The 18,917-nt window shown below is 41.1% G+C and overlaps 1 protein-coding gene and 1 non-coding gene across 2 annotated transcripts in view; both read right to left on the bottom strand.

Moving 5' to 3' along the window:
• Positions 1 to 18,917, bottom strand: part of LOC130273542 (epidermal growth factor receptor-like) — a 221,210-nt gene that overhangs the window by 159,101 nt on the left and 43,192 nt on the right. The window lies entirely within an intron of this gene.
• On the bottom strand, positions 9,977 to 10,049 carry TRNAR-CCU (transfer RNA arginine (anticodon CCU)). Its single transcript has one exon. It is a non-coding gene; the product is annotated as a tRNA-Arg (tRNA).

An 18,917-nucleotide genomic window follows, 5' to 3' on the forward strand; every position in this document is an offset into this window, starting at 1 on the left:
GTAGAGGGGGGCAAATTTCACGGTTTTAATTGAGTCGCAGTAATCCAGCTATAAGGGAAAACTGCAGTTCTCTACACAGTGGGATCATTCCCTATATACAGTTACGTCTGGTACTGTGACCTAGTGGTTTTGAAATGTACATATCATTTTAGTATAGTAGACTTATATTTTTTAGGGGGGTTTATCTAAGGGGATCTTGTGACCCTGGCTTAGTGCCCTGGGTTTTGGTATATTGCATAATAAGGTGGTCCTTGGCACTCTAAGGGGATCATTTGTGTTGGGGAGCCCATGAGCAAGCACACACGCACATATATATCTATATTACGTCAATCAGGATTGAGTATAAATGGCAATCATTTGTAACTCTGCTTATATATGCGATTCCCATACAGTTGTGGGGTCAGGTTCACACAGAGGTACATACAGTAGCATTTTAACTCAACACTATAGTAAATCATAGTCCTCTGTACTTTATACTTCACAATACTTTCAATCAGTTCTGCTAAAGAACAGTGTTTAGCATATGTTTAAATGGTTTGGAACATCTTTTTCAAGACCTCCTTCCTGTCAAAGTCATTTTGCTGTAAAGTAACAATTTATTTGAGAAGAAAAGTATACACTAAAAATATGACAAAGTTTAGTTGTTTGTTTGAACACGACCTTTGTCTATATGCCCTGTAGGGGTGCAGAGGTAAAGGTCACCTGTGGATCCTGTTAGTTGAGGGGGTCCAAAGGTCTGTCTGCCAAATTAAAAGACACTCATTTTACAAAGAGCACATGGTTGGTGTGGGTGCCCTAGTGCACTTACACTTCTGAACCCACACATTTCTTTCATATTTGTGGCTTGGCTACACTTAGCAGATTGCTGGGGGATTCAGGAGCTGAACCTTCAAAAAAAGGTTGTCTAAGTGAGAACATATTCATTGGTCTAAAATACATTAACACATGGAGAGCTATATCATAGTATATAATATATAAGACAATAAGAATACATTTTTAAGGAATGTATGTAAGTAATAGCAGATATACAGTATATTTGTGTGAAGGTAAAAAACACTGCGTGTACTATGGCCAAATGCCATATTGGCAGCAAAATAGTTAATGCAACAAGAAAGAAATGTACCGTTCTCAAGAAACATCAAGAGCAGTGAGCAAGTGCCCACTTGTGCCGAGCACAGATTTGAACTAAAGCCTGACGCCTCACCTTATTTCAGTGTTTAAACTATAAGCTTCCAGGGAACCTGTCAAGACATTTTTCCTAAACTGGCACCAGTGCCTTATACTGGAGGGAAGTAGGTATATAAGCATTCCCCTCTATGTTATTTGTTGCTGCCTTATATAATAAAAGAAGTTCAAACATGTGAAATTACTGATAAAGGTTCATGTGGTGGTACTGCTCTCCTATAAAGTAAGGCTAACCAGTCCCTAAATATGCCCTCAAAGGGGTACTCCCCTGGAAAACTTTTTTTTTTAATCACCTGGTACAAGAAAGTTAAACAGATTTGTAAATGACTTCTATTTAAAAATCTTAATCCTTCCAGTACGTAGCTGCTATATACTCCACAGGAAGTTATTTTCTTGTTTAATTTCCTTTCTGTCTGACCACAGTGCTCTCTCCTGACACCACTGTCCGTTTTAGGAACTGTCCGGAGCAGGCTAGGCTTGCTATGGGATTTGCTCATACTCTGGACAGTTCCTAAAATGGACAGAGGTGTCAGCAGAGAGCACTGTGGTTAGACACAAAATAAATGTAAAAAGAAAAGAACTTCCTCTGGAACATGTAGCAGCTAATAAGTACTGGAAGGGTTAAGATATTTAAATAGAAGTAATTTACAAATCTGCTTCACTTTCTGGCACCAGTTGATTTAAAAAATTTTTTTTCCAGTACCCTTTTAATGGCTCGACTGATTTCCTACAGGTCAGGATACATCATTACAAGTCAGCTTTAGCAGCAAGGCCAGGGCACATTGCTACACTGCACAAACGTCACATGCCACAAGAGCTGGACACTAATAAGATGTCTTAATGCTGAAGGTGGCACTTAAGTCAAAAAGGGTGTGTTTGTCTTCAGTGGTAATTTGCATATAGCATGTGCTATTTATAAACTTTTATTATCTAATTCATCATCATTGAACATCAACAGATACATGTTTTTAAAGCTACTCCTCTCCAATACACGTAACTTGCCCTTAGATGGCTGTCACCGTTCACTCTTAACGTTTTTAAATGTGTATTTGTGTTAAACACAGGAAGAAATGCTATATGTTTGATTAAACAAAGAAGATACATGTAATTTGACCATAGATGGCTATTCTGCAGTCACTCTCAATGCTTATAATTGCATATATCTGTTAAACACAGAGATAAATACTATATGTTTGATAAAACCCAGAAGATACATGTAGCTTGGCTTTAGATAGCTATTTCACGTTCATTATCAATGTTTTAAAATGCATATTTATATTAAACTCATGTAGAAATGCTACATGTTTGATTGTACCCAAAAAAATGCACGTAACTTTATCTAAAATGCGCATTCCACGTTCACAATGTTTTTAATGTGTATTTATGTCAAAATAAAGGTTAGCTCTCTGCTTTGCTCAGCTTGCTAGGTTTTGTAATATGATAGCTTTTATGGGCTTGTTCTGCAGTCAGACTGGTGGGATTTGTAGTGCACAAACTGGACACAGTAATAAAGGTGACAGAAAGTCACTGTCTGAGGTCCGCATACTGCTCAATGCTTTTATCAGCTTTTAATGCGATAGCTTTCATGAGCTCATTCTGTAGTGACACTGCTAGCTGGGATTTGTAGTGCACCAAATGGACACAGAAATGCAGCTGACAGGAGGTCACTATGTGAGGTCAGCCCACTACTCAATGCTTTGCTCAGCTTTCTTTCAAATTCTATTGGATTAGATAAGGCTTTCTGGGATCCGTAGTTCCTACTTTCTCTCAGCCTTTTCTCTCCAAGATGATGGCCGCAGTACAGTGCATAGAGCTTTATCAGCCTCTTAAATTACGCATTGAATTGATAACCTGGGGTCATGTGATCTTGCTGCTAGATGTAAGGTATGCTGGGCTACCCTGATGTTCCTAGTACTTTCACCATTCATGAACCAAAACACCATGTGTTCCTCATCCCTTATGCTACTATTACTGCCATTGTCAGGTTGGCATGAGCCGATACTGGCAAAGTTGGAACACTTGAAAACATTTTCTGTGTTAGTTCCACTCCTGGTTTTGTTTAAAAATACAGAGCAAAATACTGTGAACAAAGTAAATTAGATCATAATCTTTTATTATCAATAAAATATACACTCTTGATGCCATTGCTATAAGCCTGTTTTTTCTTCAATAATGGGTGAACTAAGAAATTGAGAAGCAGTCTAGACCACAGTATAGGTAGAGACAAACTAGATAAAATACAGACAAGAAAGACAGGGAAGGATCACTCAAGCTTCACTTAGGATAGATAAGCTGAAAATAGATATTCAGGCGTGCATTGCTTGGGTCTCACTATTTTGTCTTTCCATTGTGCCCTATATGAACTTTAGTAGTGGGAGACATGTATCTGATATATGTTCACTAGCTGTGTGTTACAGAACACATGGCTAGAAACGTGTCAACTATATTGGTTTTAAAGGAAACCTGCCAAACTGAAATGGCAATCTGATCTGCCAGCATTATGTTTCAGAGCTGAAGATCTTATCAGCCTTTACACATCTTATCAGCTATCTAATGGATAGGGGATAGGATGTCTGATCGCCGGGCCGGCACCCCAGCGTTCTGAACATTTATGTTCAGAACACCGGTTTTGGGTGGCCATAGTCATGATGTCACACCATGCCCCCTCCATTCAGTCTATGGAAGGGGGCGTTGCAGCTGTGGTTGCTTCTCCCTGCTCGTTCTACTGATCATGGCAGTCACATCACTGAGACCTTGACTGATCAAAACTTCTGACTGAAAGTTCTTGGTTGAAAGGCAAGGACACTTTGACCTAATAGACACATATAATGCTTAAGGCTCTGTTCACAATAAATTCTAACTACAAGAGAGGAAAGAGACTGCCACTAGACAGGTACAGTGGCAGAGGCAGGGACAGACCTGGTCCTGGCCTCCGCCGCTGTACCTGTCTACACCCACAGAACACAGAATAATCCGGCATTGGAGGGTGAGTGCAGTCTCTTTCCTCTCTCGTAGTTAGCATTGTTCTTGTCTCATTTTGGACATTTCACCTCCGGGACCAACCAGCGACCTCAGGATCCCCTAGTCCTTCCTTTACATTGTACTCCATAGACCCTAGTTCTGCTGGTGACGGGCCATTGGTCTCTCTACTGCACATATCTGTTCACATCCACCTTTCACCTTCTAATATATCTGACGTAAAAAAACAATGCAGTCTGCAAAGCAAATTCTTGCTGTTAAAAAAAAATAGAACCTCGGCCGGTCAAATGAATGAGTCAATGGGATCAGTCAGGAAATTTAATAGAAAATGGATCTGTCGTAGCTGTCATGGCTTCATTATAAATAGGAGCCATAATACTAGTCTGAATATAGTCTGAATCAATCCTGTAAATCAAGATTTTAAATTAAAACAAACCCCAAACTTAACACTGGACATAGCAGAAGCTTTGTACATTGTTATTATTACTAAAATAACTAATTGATATGATATTTTATATATGATAAATACTGACATTTTTTATAGCCATATTTACCCATTACACACTACCTCCCTGTATCACCTTTCAGAAGCTGATAACTATGTCTCAGACTGTAACAATAATCCAAGACTGAGTTGTCTTTGCCTAGATGTGTGAGGATTAAGATTAATAACCTTCATGATATTAAAACCTTCTCAGCTGCTCTTTAATAGAACCACAGATGACATTCCTGCACAGTGACCAGCAATGCAATGCTCCAGTTTTGTGTACTGACGGACTAGACAGCATTTTTATTAGTAAAATAATTCCAGCTGTCTGTCTTTTATGTAACATCCTCCTTACTCCGCTCAATGAATTTCAGGCTCACTCTTCAAATCCTCCACCCTCACTTTTCTTTGCAGCTGAACCAAATGTCTAAGTGTTATAGATAAGGGAGGCCAACTGTCTGCATGCAGAATCGCTAGTAGAAATACTTTCTATTATATTATATCTAAAAGATAAAAGGACAAAAATGGAAATTTGCATGCAGATCCGCTACTAGAAAAACTGCATGTATGTATATATATATGTATGTATATATATATATATATATATATATATATGTATATATATATATATATATATGTATATATATATATATATATATATATATATATATATATATATATATATATATATATAAATAATTCTATTATATCTAAAAGATGCTGGACAAAAATAAAAATGTGCATGTTGTTGCTTTGAATCACTAAAAAAGTCATCATCCATTGGTTTTAGCTTTACTATGCTGAGATGTCACTTTATCCACCCAAGGAAGGATTTTGTGCAATCTGGTCATGGCTCTGGCATACATGAAGTATGGACTGATATGTATCCAGCAAGAACTAGACAAGCTCTGTTGGTGCCCAAAGTGTTGGTTTTCAATCCCTTGCTGTCCTCTAGTAGACTGCAGCTGGAAACTAAATTGGCCATGGCTGTAGAGCAGTGATCACCAACCCAGTCCTCAAGGCCCACCAACATTTTTTCTTCCAGTTACTTCATTAGAATAGAATTGGGAAAACTCAAATACTGGACTGTTGGTGGGCCTTGAGGACTGGGGTGGGTACCTCTGCTATAATGTATCACTGCAATTAAGTTTGTCATATACATGGGACAACTTTCAGTCACATGCTATTTTGACCAACAGCTATTCCCCCCCCCCCCCCCCACACACACATACACGCTAGCTCAGCTTCTAAAACTATACAATTTGTTCTAAGTTGGAAAAGGGTAAGTAGCCATTGCCAGATGATTTAAAGGGGTAGTAGATAAGATATCTAATTGTGGGGTCCCGCCACTGAGGACCCCCGTGATCTCAGCTGCGGCACCCCGATGTCATGACTGAACAGAGCAAACTCATTCTGTGAGTAATGACAGGTGATACAGGAGCCGGAGCATCGTGACGTCATGGCTTCGCCCCCACGTGACGTCAAAGCCCGCACCTTTAATGCAAGTCTATGGGAGGGGGCGTGATGGCCACCTCGCCCCCTCCCATAGACTTGTATGGAGCGTACATGTAACACATTTTTCAGTTGATTTAGAATTTTTGCACCTTTTGCTTAGTAAATTTCCCTAGTGTGTCCATCATGTATACCGATTCATTAAAGGGGTTATCCAGGAATAGAAAAAAAAGTTTATTTCTTTCAAAAACAGCTCCACGTCTGTCTCCAGGTTGGGTGTGGTTTCACAACTTGGCTCCATTCACTTCAATGGACCTGAACTGCAAAACCACACTCAACCTGGAGACAGATGGAGAGCGTTTTTTGATAGAAAGTTGCTGTGTTTTTCTATTCCTGGATAACCCCTTTAATATAGGAAGGGGAAGATGGAGACATAAAACACATAAAATGGGGAGCTTTCAGACTGCAGGTATTTTGTTATTATTTAATTAAAAGCAACTGGTTTTATAAGTGGATTAGATTTTACTAAAATAAGGAATTGTTGAGGGAAAAACACAAATAAACAGTGCTCCCTAACATAACATTTCTAACATGATTAAGTATGAATATATGACAGCGATGAGAAAACCTAAAATTTCTGCTGAAAATGGCACGCAAAGGCTTTACTTCACTTTGGTAGCTGTCAATAAAGTGTCATCAAGGCACTGTATGTCTTTGTGTTTTTGTTCTTTATCCCTAATGTCATACAAAAAAAAGTTCCTGTTGTCTTTCATATATTGAAGCAAGACAGGACCGAAAAGCTACACAAACTTTTGTGTGGAGAAAACTGTTTTCAGCGTACAGCAATGGAAGATAATCCTTTGGAATCTGTTGATGATTAGCGGGGATTAGGCTGAATATTTCTAGCAATGCTAAATCTAAAGGACTCAGCACAGCCAGATTTTCTGCCCATGCCGACTACATACTTATTTGCAATGTGAACACTGACAACTTTATATTCTGCACAACAAGCAATAGGTGTTATTTACAGGGTAAGGGCTCATTCACACGGTCATGGTGCTAAAGGGAGCTCCGTTGGGCAGTCCGTCCGGACGACAGGAATTGAGTAGAGAAAAAAATACTATATGTCCTATTTTTTTCTCCGCTCAACGATAAAATACCAAACCCCCGATGGACCCCGTTTAAGTCAATGGGATTCGTCACGACCTGTAGATGTCACTTGTGCTCCGACATGTCTAGATCCATTCAGCACATAAAAAAAAGAAAAGATCCAAATGGACCCAGAATGGGACGGAGCCCAATGTGTAAACTAAGCCTAAATGATTACTGATAGCGATGGACAACTCTTTTCACAAAGATATTAATTTTTTAAGAGCTAAAGAAATGGACTAAATATGTTTTGTAACACATGCTAAAATGATTTAACTAAATACAATTATTGTTTTAATTACAACTCAAAGTCAGGCAGGGTTCCTCTCTGAATCTATGAATGTATAATGGCGTCAGAATCCAGAATTTGGCTGATTGGGTGAACATTCAAACGTCCCTGCCCACATAGTAGTCGTGCCTTGTAACAGGCTCCTTGACAAGGTCATTGCTCGTATGATACATGGCATAGCACTGTTACTTGAAAACCATACTGTTTAATGATATTTCTTACATCTGCCGCTGGAGATCCCCGCAATCTCCCTGCTGCATCCGGCATTGGTTTAGAGCGTCAGGTGCAGCGCCGGCTAGTGATGTCACAGCCGGCCACGCTGGTGACATAAAAGCCATGCCCACTCAATGCAAGTCTATGGGAGGGGGCTTGACATCACAAGCCTCCGCCCCACATCGCCAGCCATCCGTCACGGAGCGAAGTTTGCTCTGTGCACCGAATGTCTGGGGTGCCACAGCAAAGATCGCGGGGGTTGCCAGCGGCAGGACCTCGTGATCAGACATCTTATTCCCTATCCTTTGGATAGGGGATAAGATGTCTAAGGGCGGAGTACCCCTTTAAAGCTGTTGTATAATATTATAGGACGCAAAAGGTAGAGATATATATTTTTCAATGTATCTTTGTTTGAAGAGGTTATTAAACAAAAACAGTTCCACTTCTATAATTTTGGTAAAATAGACTGTAACTTTAGAATAAGAATACTACAAATCACCTCTAAATCTACTTTATACTCAGTGTACTTTATACTTAATGCTCATATGGTTTCAAAGAATCAATAATAAATATTTCATAGCTGTTTCAGTACGAATGTCATTTGCCTGAAGGCCCCATGAACATTTCTAGTTTAATACTTCAAATAAATATCTCTGACAGCAAACCCAACATATAGATAAAATGGACTTGACCACTGATGCAAATACACATTTAACTATTTTAGCCTTTTAAGGTACCACGTAAATTTACTCAATACCCAGTTTAATTTGAATCAATCAGGATACATTTTCTTTTCCAGTAATAAAATTGGAGGCTAAATTTTATTGATTGACCTTTAGAGGATTTGCCCTTAGGCATTATTGTTTGCTCAATATCATTTAAAGCCAGAGTTACTGGTGTTTATCTTGTCATGAACGCATCAATGCATGAGGCTGAAGCGTCACTAAGTGCTCCTGTGTTGTGCACAGTGTTCTGTCCTGTTGCTGACATTAATAATTGATATGTAAAAGATAAACTTCCTCCGCAACAAGTTCCCACTCACAAACAAACTATAAAGCAAAATGAGTATTAATGCAACTGATGTTCCTATGCTGGATAACAATTTTTACACAACCAGAAAAAAAGACCTATATATAAAAGTGTATGTACAATTGAAAATATGAGTATGACACAAAATATAGTTTTTTGGGGGGTTAAACACTAGAATCACTACACAAAGTCCTTTCTGGGGTTTGTCATAATACAAAATTATGAGGAAATAATGGAAATACACAGCAAAAACTAAAAATATTGTTTGGGTGTATAAAGGCCTTTTCAGTCTCCCTCTAGCAAAAATAACAAATAAAAAAAAAAACACCAATACTGGCAATACATCTTAAAATCAGCTGAACCCACTCATTTTGGGGGTACAGAAGGGTAGGGCAGGTTTGATTTCAACATGTCCAAAGCTTTTGTTTTAAGCTGCTGCGTGAAGTGTCTGTTAGCATCTTTCTCCCCTATCCCCATTCAGAACATGAACGAACCAAACATATATATATATATATATATATATATATATATATATATATATATATTGCTCAAAAAAATAAAGGGAACACTAAGATAACACATCCTAGATCTGAATGAATGAACTAATCGTATGAAATACTTTTGTCTTAACATAGTTGAATGTGCTGACAACAAAATCACACTAAAATTATCAATGGAAATCAAGTTTATCAACCCATGGAGGTCTGGATATGGAGTCACACTCAAAATCAAAGTGGAAAACCACATTACAGGCTGATCCAACTTTGATGTAATGACCTTAAAACAAGTAAAAATGAGGCTCAGTAGTGTGTGTGGCCTCCACGTGCCCGTATGACCTCCCTACAATGCCTAGGCATGCTCCTGAGGAGGTGGCGGATGGTCTCCTGAGGGATGTCCTCCCAGACCTGGACTAAAGCATCTGCCAACTCCTGGACAGTCTGTGGTGCAACATGGCATTGGTGGATGGAGCGAGACAGATGGTCCCAGATGTGCTCAATCGGATTCAGGTCTGGGGAACGGGCGGGCCAGTCCATAGCATCAATGCCTTCCTCTTGCAGGAACTGCTTACACACTCCAGCCACATGAGGTCTAGCATTGTCTTGCATTAGGAGGAACCCAGGGCCAACCACACTAGCATATGGTCTGAGGATCTCATCTCAGTACCTAATGGCAGTCAGGCTACCTCAGGCATACACCCCAGATGGGACTCGAACCCACAATCCCTGGCTTAGGAGGCCAGTGCCTTATCCATTAGGCCACTGGGCCTAATTAGCATACACCCCAGATGGGACTCGAACCCACAATCCCTGGCTTAGGAGGCCAGTGCCTTATCCTCAGTCAAGCACATGGAGGGCTGTGTGGCCCCCAAAGAAATGCCACCCCACACCATTACTGACGCACTGCCAAACCGTTCATGCTGGAGGATGTTGCAGGCAGCAGAACATTCTCCACAGCGTCACCAGACTCTGTCCCGTCTGTCACATGTGCTCAATGTGAACCTGCTTTCATCTGTGAAGAGCACAGGGCGCAAGTGGCGAATTTGCCAATCTTCGTGTTCTCTGGCAAATGCCAAAAGTCCTGCACAGTGTTGGGCTGTAAGCTTAACCCCCACCTGTGGATGTTGGGCTCTCATGCCATCCTCATGGAGTCTGTTTCTGACCGTTTGAGTGGACACATGCACATTTGTGGCCTGCTGAAGGTCATTTTGCAGGGCTCTGGCAGTGCTCCTCCTCCTCTTCCTTGCACAAAGGCAGAGGCCTCCTCCACGTCTCCTGATGTACTGGCCTGTCTCCTGGTAGCACCTCCATGCTCTGAACACTATGCTGACAGACACAGCAAACCTTCTTGCCACAGCTCGAATTGATGTGCCATCCTGGTTGAACTGCACTACCTGAGCCACTTGTGTGGGTTGTCGACTCAGTCTCATGCTATCACTAGAGTGAAAGCACTGCCAGCATTCAAAGGTGACCAAAACATCAGCCAGGAAGGATAAGAACTGAGAAATGGACTGTGGTCACCACCTGCCGAACCACTCATTTATTGCGGGTGTCTTGCTAATTGCCTATAATTTCCACCTGTTGTCTGTTCCATTTGCACAACAGCATGTGAAATTGATTGTCAATCAGTGTTGCTTCCTGAGTGGACAGTGTGATTTCACAGAAGTGTGATTGACCTGGAGTTACGTTGTATTGTTTAAGTGTTCCCTTTATTTTTTTGAACAGTGTATCTGAGGATCAGGAGAATGAACGTTCAACTGACTGCTATGTGAAAAGTATGGCTAGAGCACTTCTCTCCCTGCTTGTTCTAGTGATCGGTTGGGGTCTGAACACCCAGTCATGTTCTTGTTGAAGTAATATAGTCATTTGCAGCCTATAAACAACAATGTGATCAAAAGTGATTTTTTCGCTTCAGCCTTTGAGTCTGTGTGCATTTGAGTCTGCTGCTGCTTTGTGGTATGGGAAAGATAGGAAAACATCCCCACCTCTTCTCTGTATACTTTGTATGGTAGACATCATAACAGCTAGTATTCTGCACCTGCTTCTTCCTCTCTGTTCCCTCTCTATGAACATATGTGGACAACTGTAACCTTATCTCTCAGTGGAGCTCAAAATCAATCTCCTCCCTTTGCACTTCTCTACCAATACTATTTGTGAGTAAGTGAACAGTTTAGGACGGGTAGAGGGGAAAAAAAGAAGTCTAATAAGTGAAGAAAGAAGTAATTTTTATACAAATATATTCTTAGCTTTTAATATTATATTTCTTTAATCTATGAGAAAACAGAGGTGTGTATTACGGGAAAATCAATATTTTCTTGTAAATTTTTCACTTTTCTGCAGCATCACCGCAGAGTTAATGTAGCATTACACAATTACCATTGAAATCTATGGATATGAGTAAATCATGGATGTACCAGGTCCTTCAGAGCAAAAAAAAACTTTTTATTACTACTCCATGACCTTGCTAATAGAAGAGGGTCCTGAACAAGGTATTTAAAGAAACTCTTTCTAAAGCAGACATCCCCTTTAACCTGTTCAGGACTCCGGGCGTATGCATACGCCCTGCATCCCGAGTCCTTAAGGACGTGGGGGGCGTATGCATGCGCCCGTGGGAATTCTGGTCCCCGCTGCTAGCCGGTTGGGGACCGGACCGGGATGCCTGCTGAAATCATTCAGCAGGCACCCCGGCACATCGCCCAGAGACCCCTTCATGTCGGCGTTAGCTGAAAATCGCATATCAATTCAAACATGCAATATTCTGCTATTTCGGGCTGATCGGGTCTCTGGTGACCCGATCACCCGGAAAATAGGGATGATCGGAGCTGTCAGTGACATCCCCAATCATCCTGAGGGCTAGGAGTGAGGTCGTAGTGCTGCGACCTCCCCTATCCCTTGCTATTGGTCAGAACTGATTCTGACCAATGGCAGAGCAGGACAGTGGGCTGTCTGGGCATGCTGGGAGTTGTAGTTTTGCAACATCTGGAGGGTCACAGTTTGGAGACCACTGTTACAGTGGTGCCCAAACGGTAGCCCTCCAGATGTTGCCAAACTACAACTCTCAGCATGCCTGGACTGCCCAGGAATGCTGGGAGTTGTAGTTCTGTAACATCTGTCCCTTCAGATTTAGCAATTTTCATGAAATTTTTGAAAATTGCTGCTCTATTTTGAAGCCCTCTAATTTTTTCAAAAAGCAAAAATATGTCCATTTTATGATGCCAACATAAAGTGGACATATTATATTTGTGAAGAAAAATAAAATTTATTGTGAATATCCGTTTTTCTTACAAGTAGAGAGCTTCAAAGTTAGAAAAATGCTAAATTTTCTAAATTTTCATGAAATTTGGGGATTTTTCACCAAAAAAGGCTGCAAGTAACGCCGAAAATTTACCACCAAAATAAAGTAGAATATGTCACGAAAAAACAATCTCAGAATCAGAATATTCGGTAAAAGCATTTTTGCGTTATTAATTCGTAAAGCAACGGTGGTCAGAATTGCGAAAAAGGGCTCAGTCCTTAAGGGGTAAGGAGTCACATGTGCTCCCCATTCTCTTATGCTACATGCTAAATTTCAAGTTCTACCCACAGCACTCGGGTGATTTTCAAGATCCTGCTGGTTTTGGCCACAGCACAATGTACGAAGTGTGTGAAAAGCCTAATAAAGAAGCAATCATAGAGAATGATGTCATTTGCGTTCTGTTCTTGTAGCTTTGTTTACCATAACATTGCACAACCTGCCTTTGTTTTCATAGTAGGTGTGCTTTTATCGCCATCCACAAACCTAGAAATTAATCTTTGACTAGGCATAGAAAACAAAATATAGAGAGACTACAATAGAAGAGACCCCACAATGCATTGAGGGTCACACTAGGTAGGATTGTGAAGACGTTCGATGTTCTAACATTCTAACAACAGTAGAGTGAAGAAGTTAGATGTTCTGCTGCGGCTTTTGTATTTATAGATATATAGGTCATATATAAAGACAAATAGAATGAAGACAGACAACATTTGAGGTGCTTAGTTCCAGTATCCTGTGAAAACAAACTGTCTTCGAGATTTGTTTAGCTGGCAGAGAATGTAAAGCTTGACTTGTTTAACCACCAATCCAAGGCTGGGGTCATTTTGGGATAGGCCATTGTTATAGTTGATAGGCCTTTACTCAGGGGTCAAGTCCTGGGAAAAAAGTGTGGGAACTCACCCAAGATTTCCACTCAAAGGCTGGTCCTGCAGGACTCCTGCTAATGGGAATAGTGTTCCTGGTGTGGGAAAAGTGCAGGAACTATGTTCCCATGAGTTCCTGCAGGACTTGAGCTCTGCCTTTACTGTATTACTTTCTGAATAAATTATCAGTAAAAAGATTCAAAGCAATCTGTCTGTCCATCTCACTAATGGAGCCTAAAGACTGCATGAAAATGTACAATGTCAGCCCTAATGGCAAAAACATCTAGGTAATGTGTGAAACCAGGGTAAAATAGAAAAACAAAACAAAACTTTAAATCCCTCCAAAGCTTTAGCTGCTCCGGTGTGTTCCCTGCTGGATCTGTAGCAGTGATGTCATGTACATCACTCATGGAACACTTCAGCCAATACTAGTAAGTATTCCTTTAATAATCCTTATGCTTCCTGTCCATTAAACTTTACAGACTAAGGCCCCCTTCTCATATGTGCATCGCCCAACGGCGTTTCCCTCTGGCGCTGTAGAAAAACACCAGAAGGAAAGCGATAGAACTGATACTATTCATTGGAATGGGACAGTTCACATTTATCCGGCATCTCAAGTTGGATGCCGGATAGTGGAACACACCGCATGGGCGTCAAACACGAGAACCCATCTTGTTGTGTTCCTCTGCACAATTAATGTACTATGGATCCTAAACAATTGATGCCAACTCTTGCACTTTTATTATTATTAGTTGTGGCGAGTTTTGGGCCGGGTTCACTGAACCAGACGCGGGACATATGTAAGCCTAGCCTAAAATCTAGAAACCAAACCAAAAAAAGCTATGCACTTGAAGGGATCGAGAAGTGAAACAGGGCCTACATTTCATTTGATTTCTAAACAATTCAAGACCTAACAAACATGGCTGTCTATTTATCTATCCACCATTGCACACTGGTGCATTATAAGCAGTGCAGGAATTGCATTAGAAAATATTCTTCAACTCTTCAAATTTCTGGCAGGAGAGCCAGACCAGACCAAGGTGTTACCTGATGTTATCAAACTGTGGCCTCCTTTTCTGTATGTAAACCATCTGACAGAAATGAAATAGACCAGTTTAAAAAGTCCATTAGACAATGATGCAAACAATTGTTTGTAAGGCTAAGTTTCCACTTGGCTTTTTTTTCTGGCAGTTTTTGGATATCTGCCACGGCAGTTTTTGAGCCAAAGTCAGAAGTGGATCCATAAGGGAGGAGAAGTGTACGTCCTTCCTTTATATGTCCTATTCCCTTTGAATACATTTCAGGCTTTGGCTCAAAAACTGCAATGGCAGTATACCAAAAACTGCCAGAAAAAAAAACAAGTGGAAACTTAGCCTAATGGCCAATGCCTAACTATTGTGTGCCAAAAACGTCATCTATCAGTTTTGCTGTTTTTGGCAGAGGTTGCCTGAAAATACAAGTATATCCTGTAGCATGATAACCCGAATTTAGGCAATCATTCTCCACTTGACATGACTTCACAAGGACAACAGCTAGTTTAGTCTAACAAGTTGCTGTTGCTGGTGGGAACAATCCCGCTGATGATTTATTAGCCATATTTCGGTTTATTTGTGTCTGGATAGCCATGTACAATATGTTCTGGTGTTATGTTACTGGAGGTTTTCTTGTTTAGAACACTAGGAAGAGTGCAGTTTATACACTGCTCAAAAAAATTAAGGGAACACTTAACACAATGTATCTCCAAGTCAATCACACTTCAGTGAAATCACACTGTCCACTCAGGAAGCAACACTGATTGACAATCAATTTCACATGCTGTTGTGCAAATGGAACAGACAACAGGTGGAAATTATAGGCAATTAGCAAGACACCCCCAATAAAGGAGTGGTTCTGCAGGTGGTGACCACAGACCACTTCTCAGTTCCTATGCTTCCTGGCTGATGTTTTGGTAACTTTTTAATGCTGGCGGTGCTTTCACTCTAGTGGTAGCATGAGATGATGTCTACAACCCACACAAGTGGCTCAGGTAGTGCAGCTCATCCAGGATGGCACATCAATGCTAGCTGTGTCCGTCAGCGTAGTGTCCAGAGCATGGAGGCTCTACCAGGAGACATGCCAGTACATCAGGAGACATGAAGGAGGCTGTAGGAGGGCAACAACCCAGCAGCAGGACTGCCAGCTCCACCTTTGTGCAAGAAAGAGCAGGAGGAGCACTGCCAGAGCCCTGCAAAATGACCTCCAGAAGGCCACAAATGTTCATGTGTCCACTCAAACGGTCAGAAACCGACTCCATGAGGATGAGGCATGAGGGCCCAACGTCCACAGGTGGGGATTGTGCTTACAGCCCAACACCGTGCAGGATGCTTGGTATTTGCCAGAGGACAACAAGATTGGCAAATTCACCACTGGCCCCCTGTGCTCTTCACAGATGACAGCAGGTTCATGCTGAGCATGTGACAGAGTCTGGAAATGCCGTGGAGAACATTTTGCTGCCTGCAACATCCTCCAGCATGACCGGTTTGGCAGTGGGTCAGTAATGGTGTGGGGTGACATTTCTTTGGGGGGCCGCACAGCCCTCCATGTGCTTGCCAGAGGTAGCCTGACTGCCATTAGGTACTGAGATGAGATCCTCAGACCCCTTGTGAGACCATATGCAGGTGCGGTTGGCCCTGGGTTCCTCCTAAAGCAAGACAATGGTAGACCTCATGTGGCTGGAGTGTGAGCAGTTCCTGCAGGAGGAAGGCATTGATGCTATGGACTGGCCCACACGTTCCCCAGACCTGAATCCGATTGAGCTCATCTGGGACATCAAGTCTCGCTCCATCCACCAATACCACGTTGCACCACAGACTGTCCAGGAGTTGGCAGTTGCTTTAATCCAGGTCTGGGTGGACATTCCTCAGGAGACCATCCACCACCCCATCAGGAGCATGCCCAGGCGTTTTAGGGAGGTCATACGGGCACGTGGAGGCCACACACACTACTGAGCCTCATTTTGACTTGTTTTAAGGACATTACATAAAGTTGGATCAGCCTGTAGTGTGGTTTTCCACTTTGAGTTTGAGTGTGACTCAATATCCAGACCTCCATGGGTTGATAAATTTGATTTCCATTGATAATTTTTGTGTGATTTTGTTGTCAGCACATTCAACTATGTAAAGACAAAAGTATTTCATACGATTAGTCCATTCATTCATATCTAGGATGTGTTATCTTAGTGTTCCCTTTATTTTTTTGAGCAGTGTACTAATCTGCAGTGTCACTCTTTAACCATTTGACATTTTAGTTGTCACTTCATTTGCCCTTATTTCAGTGTAGGTTTTTTAAGTAAACATGGATTAGTTTTTGTTATTGTAGGAAAGAGCACGCTAGAGTAGTTTCTTGTAGGTGTTTTACAGATGCACATAGCTAATAGGTTTTGTTTAGTCCCTTCTTTAAACTTTCACTACAACTTGCAACAAGTAAATGGTTAGAAAAGCAATATAGTTTGAATAAAAAATAAATATATATATATATATATATATATATATATATATATATATATATACATACACACACACATTTTTTTTTTAAATACTATAATACATTTGACTAAACTTCTTGTAAAGAAAAAGACTGGAAGAGGCAATATAGATATTTTAATAAATATTCCCTTCTGATCTATACTATCTATTTACGTGATTAATGTAGTCCAGCATATTATTTGCCCTACTTGCCTGTTGCATAACAAGGGTGTATACAACATAATCATAAAGGACTCTAATTTAGAAGTGAGACAAACATATTATGAACTATAGTGTTAGAAAAGCAAGCACACCACGCATCTTCGCCTACTTATTCTGCTCATGCAGTGCTTCTGCAGTGTTTTAGGGTGCGTTACAAGCAACAAAATAAGAATCAGGTCGTGTTGCGAGTTGCAGTGTAAGGGTAGGGTCCCACGTAGCACTTATACAGCGTATTTCAAGCTGTGTAAAATCTGTGGTGCAGCTGGAAACACGCTGCGTTTTTCTCCGACCAGAATATACACAGGTCTGAGGTTTGGAGGTGGGCCCGGCCATCATAGTTATAGTGCAGCCTCACCTCCAAACCTCACTGAACACATGGTTTCCACCGGGTAGCCCTGTGTGTATGCTGATCGGAGAATATGTAGTGTATTTCCCAATGTGCAGCAGATTGTGCGCATCCTGAAATATGCTGCGGGACTATACGATCAGGTAACAAGTTGGAGACATGTACCAGAAGTGCAGGAAATAGAAAGATGGGGGCTCAATTAATAATACAATAAGGTAAAGTGCTGGGTGCTACTCATTGATAAGAAACAACCAACACTCATAAGAAAAAAGCAACACTGAAACACAGTAGCACACCAAAAAGTTATCAATTATATAATCTTTATTGCACTTTAATCCTACATACAAACAATAAGCGTGTAAACAGGGGGCATACTAAAAACAGTTAAAAATGGCTCACAAGGGCCAAAGCACAACTCAGGAGAAGGGCCATGAACCACCCTCTCCTGAAGATAGGCACCCGTCCTTAGAACAATATGTATGTATGTTTTAGTAACTGTTGTCCCGTCTGTCCCACATACACCTTTTTGCAGGGACAAATGATTGCATAGATCACTTGCACAGTCTTACAGTTTATGTATCTTTTTATCTTAAAGGGGTACTCCGTTGCTCAGCATTTGGAACAAACTGTTCCGAACACTGGAGCAGGCGCCGGGAGCGTGTGATGTCATAGCCCCGCCCCCTAATTATGTCACACCCTGCCCCCACAATGCACGTCTATGAGAGGGGGCGTGATGGCTGTCACACCCCCTCCCATAGACTTGCATTGAGGGGGTGGGGCATGAGGTCATGAGGGGTGGGGCTATGACGTCACAAGCTCCCGGCGCCGGATCCAGCGTTCGGAACAGTTTGTTCCAAATGCTGAGCTGCGGAGTACCCTTTTTAATTCCTTATGGTCTGTTGGATTCACGAATTTCCGAGTTAGACACATGAACTGACATACTGTACAGTTCCCACAAGGGAACAATCCTGCATGATTAAAGCCCATCCCCAGATGTCTAAGAGGTTTCTCTGTTTACACGCTTATTGTTTGTGATTAACGTGCAATAAAGATTATATAATTGATTACTTTTTGGTGTGCTACTGTGTTTCAATGTACCAGAAGTGCAGCAGAAAACCTTGCCTTACTTCAATGATGGAAAAACCAAAAAACATAAGGATAGGACTTACTCTAACTGCAGAGTGTGAATAGGGCATTTTATATTCATTACTAAGAAAAAAGTCTTCTTGTTGAGAAACCAGGAAAACAAAAAAGTGTTGCACGTGTATAAATTCCCATATATTATCCTCTATTACAAGTTTTCTTTGATTTGTATAAATCTCTATTTGAAAATTGCCTTTCTAAAATGTCTCCTACTTGGGAACTCCAGAATTTGGCTCTAATCTGTTAATCAACCAGGTGTTCAATC

The sequence above is a fragment of the Hyla sarda genome, chromosome 5 (genome assembly GCF_029499605.1).
Source record: "Hyla sarda isolate aHylSar1 chromosome 5, aHylSar1.hap1, whole genome shotgun sequence".
In the NCBI taxonomy this organism is placed as follows: Eukaryota; Metazoa; Chordata; class Amphibia; order Anura; family Hylidae; genus Hyla; species Hyla sarda.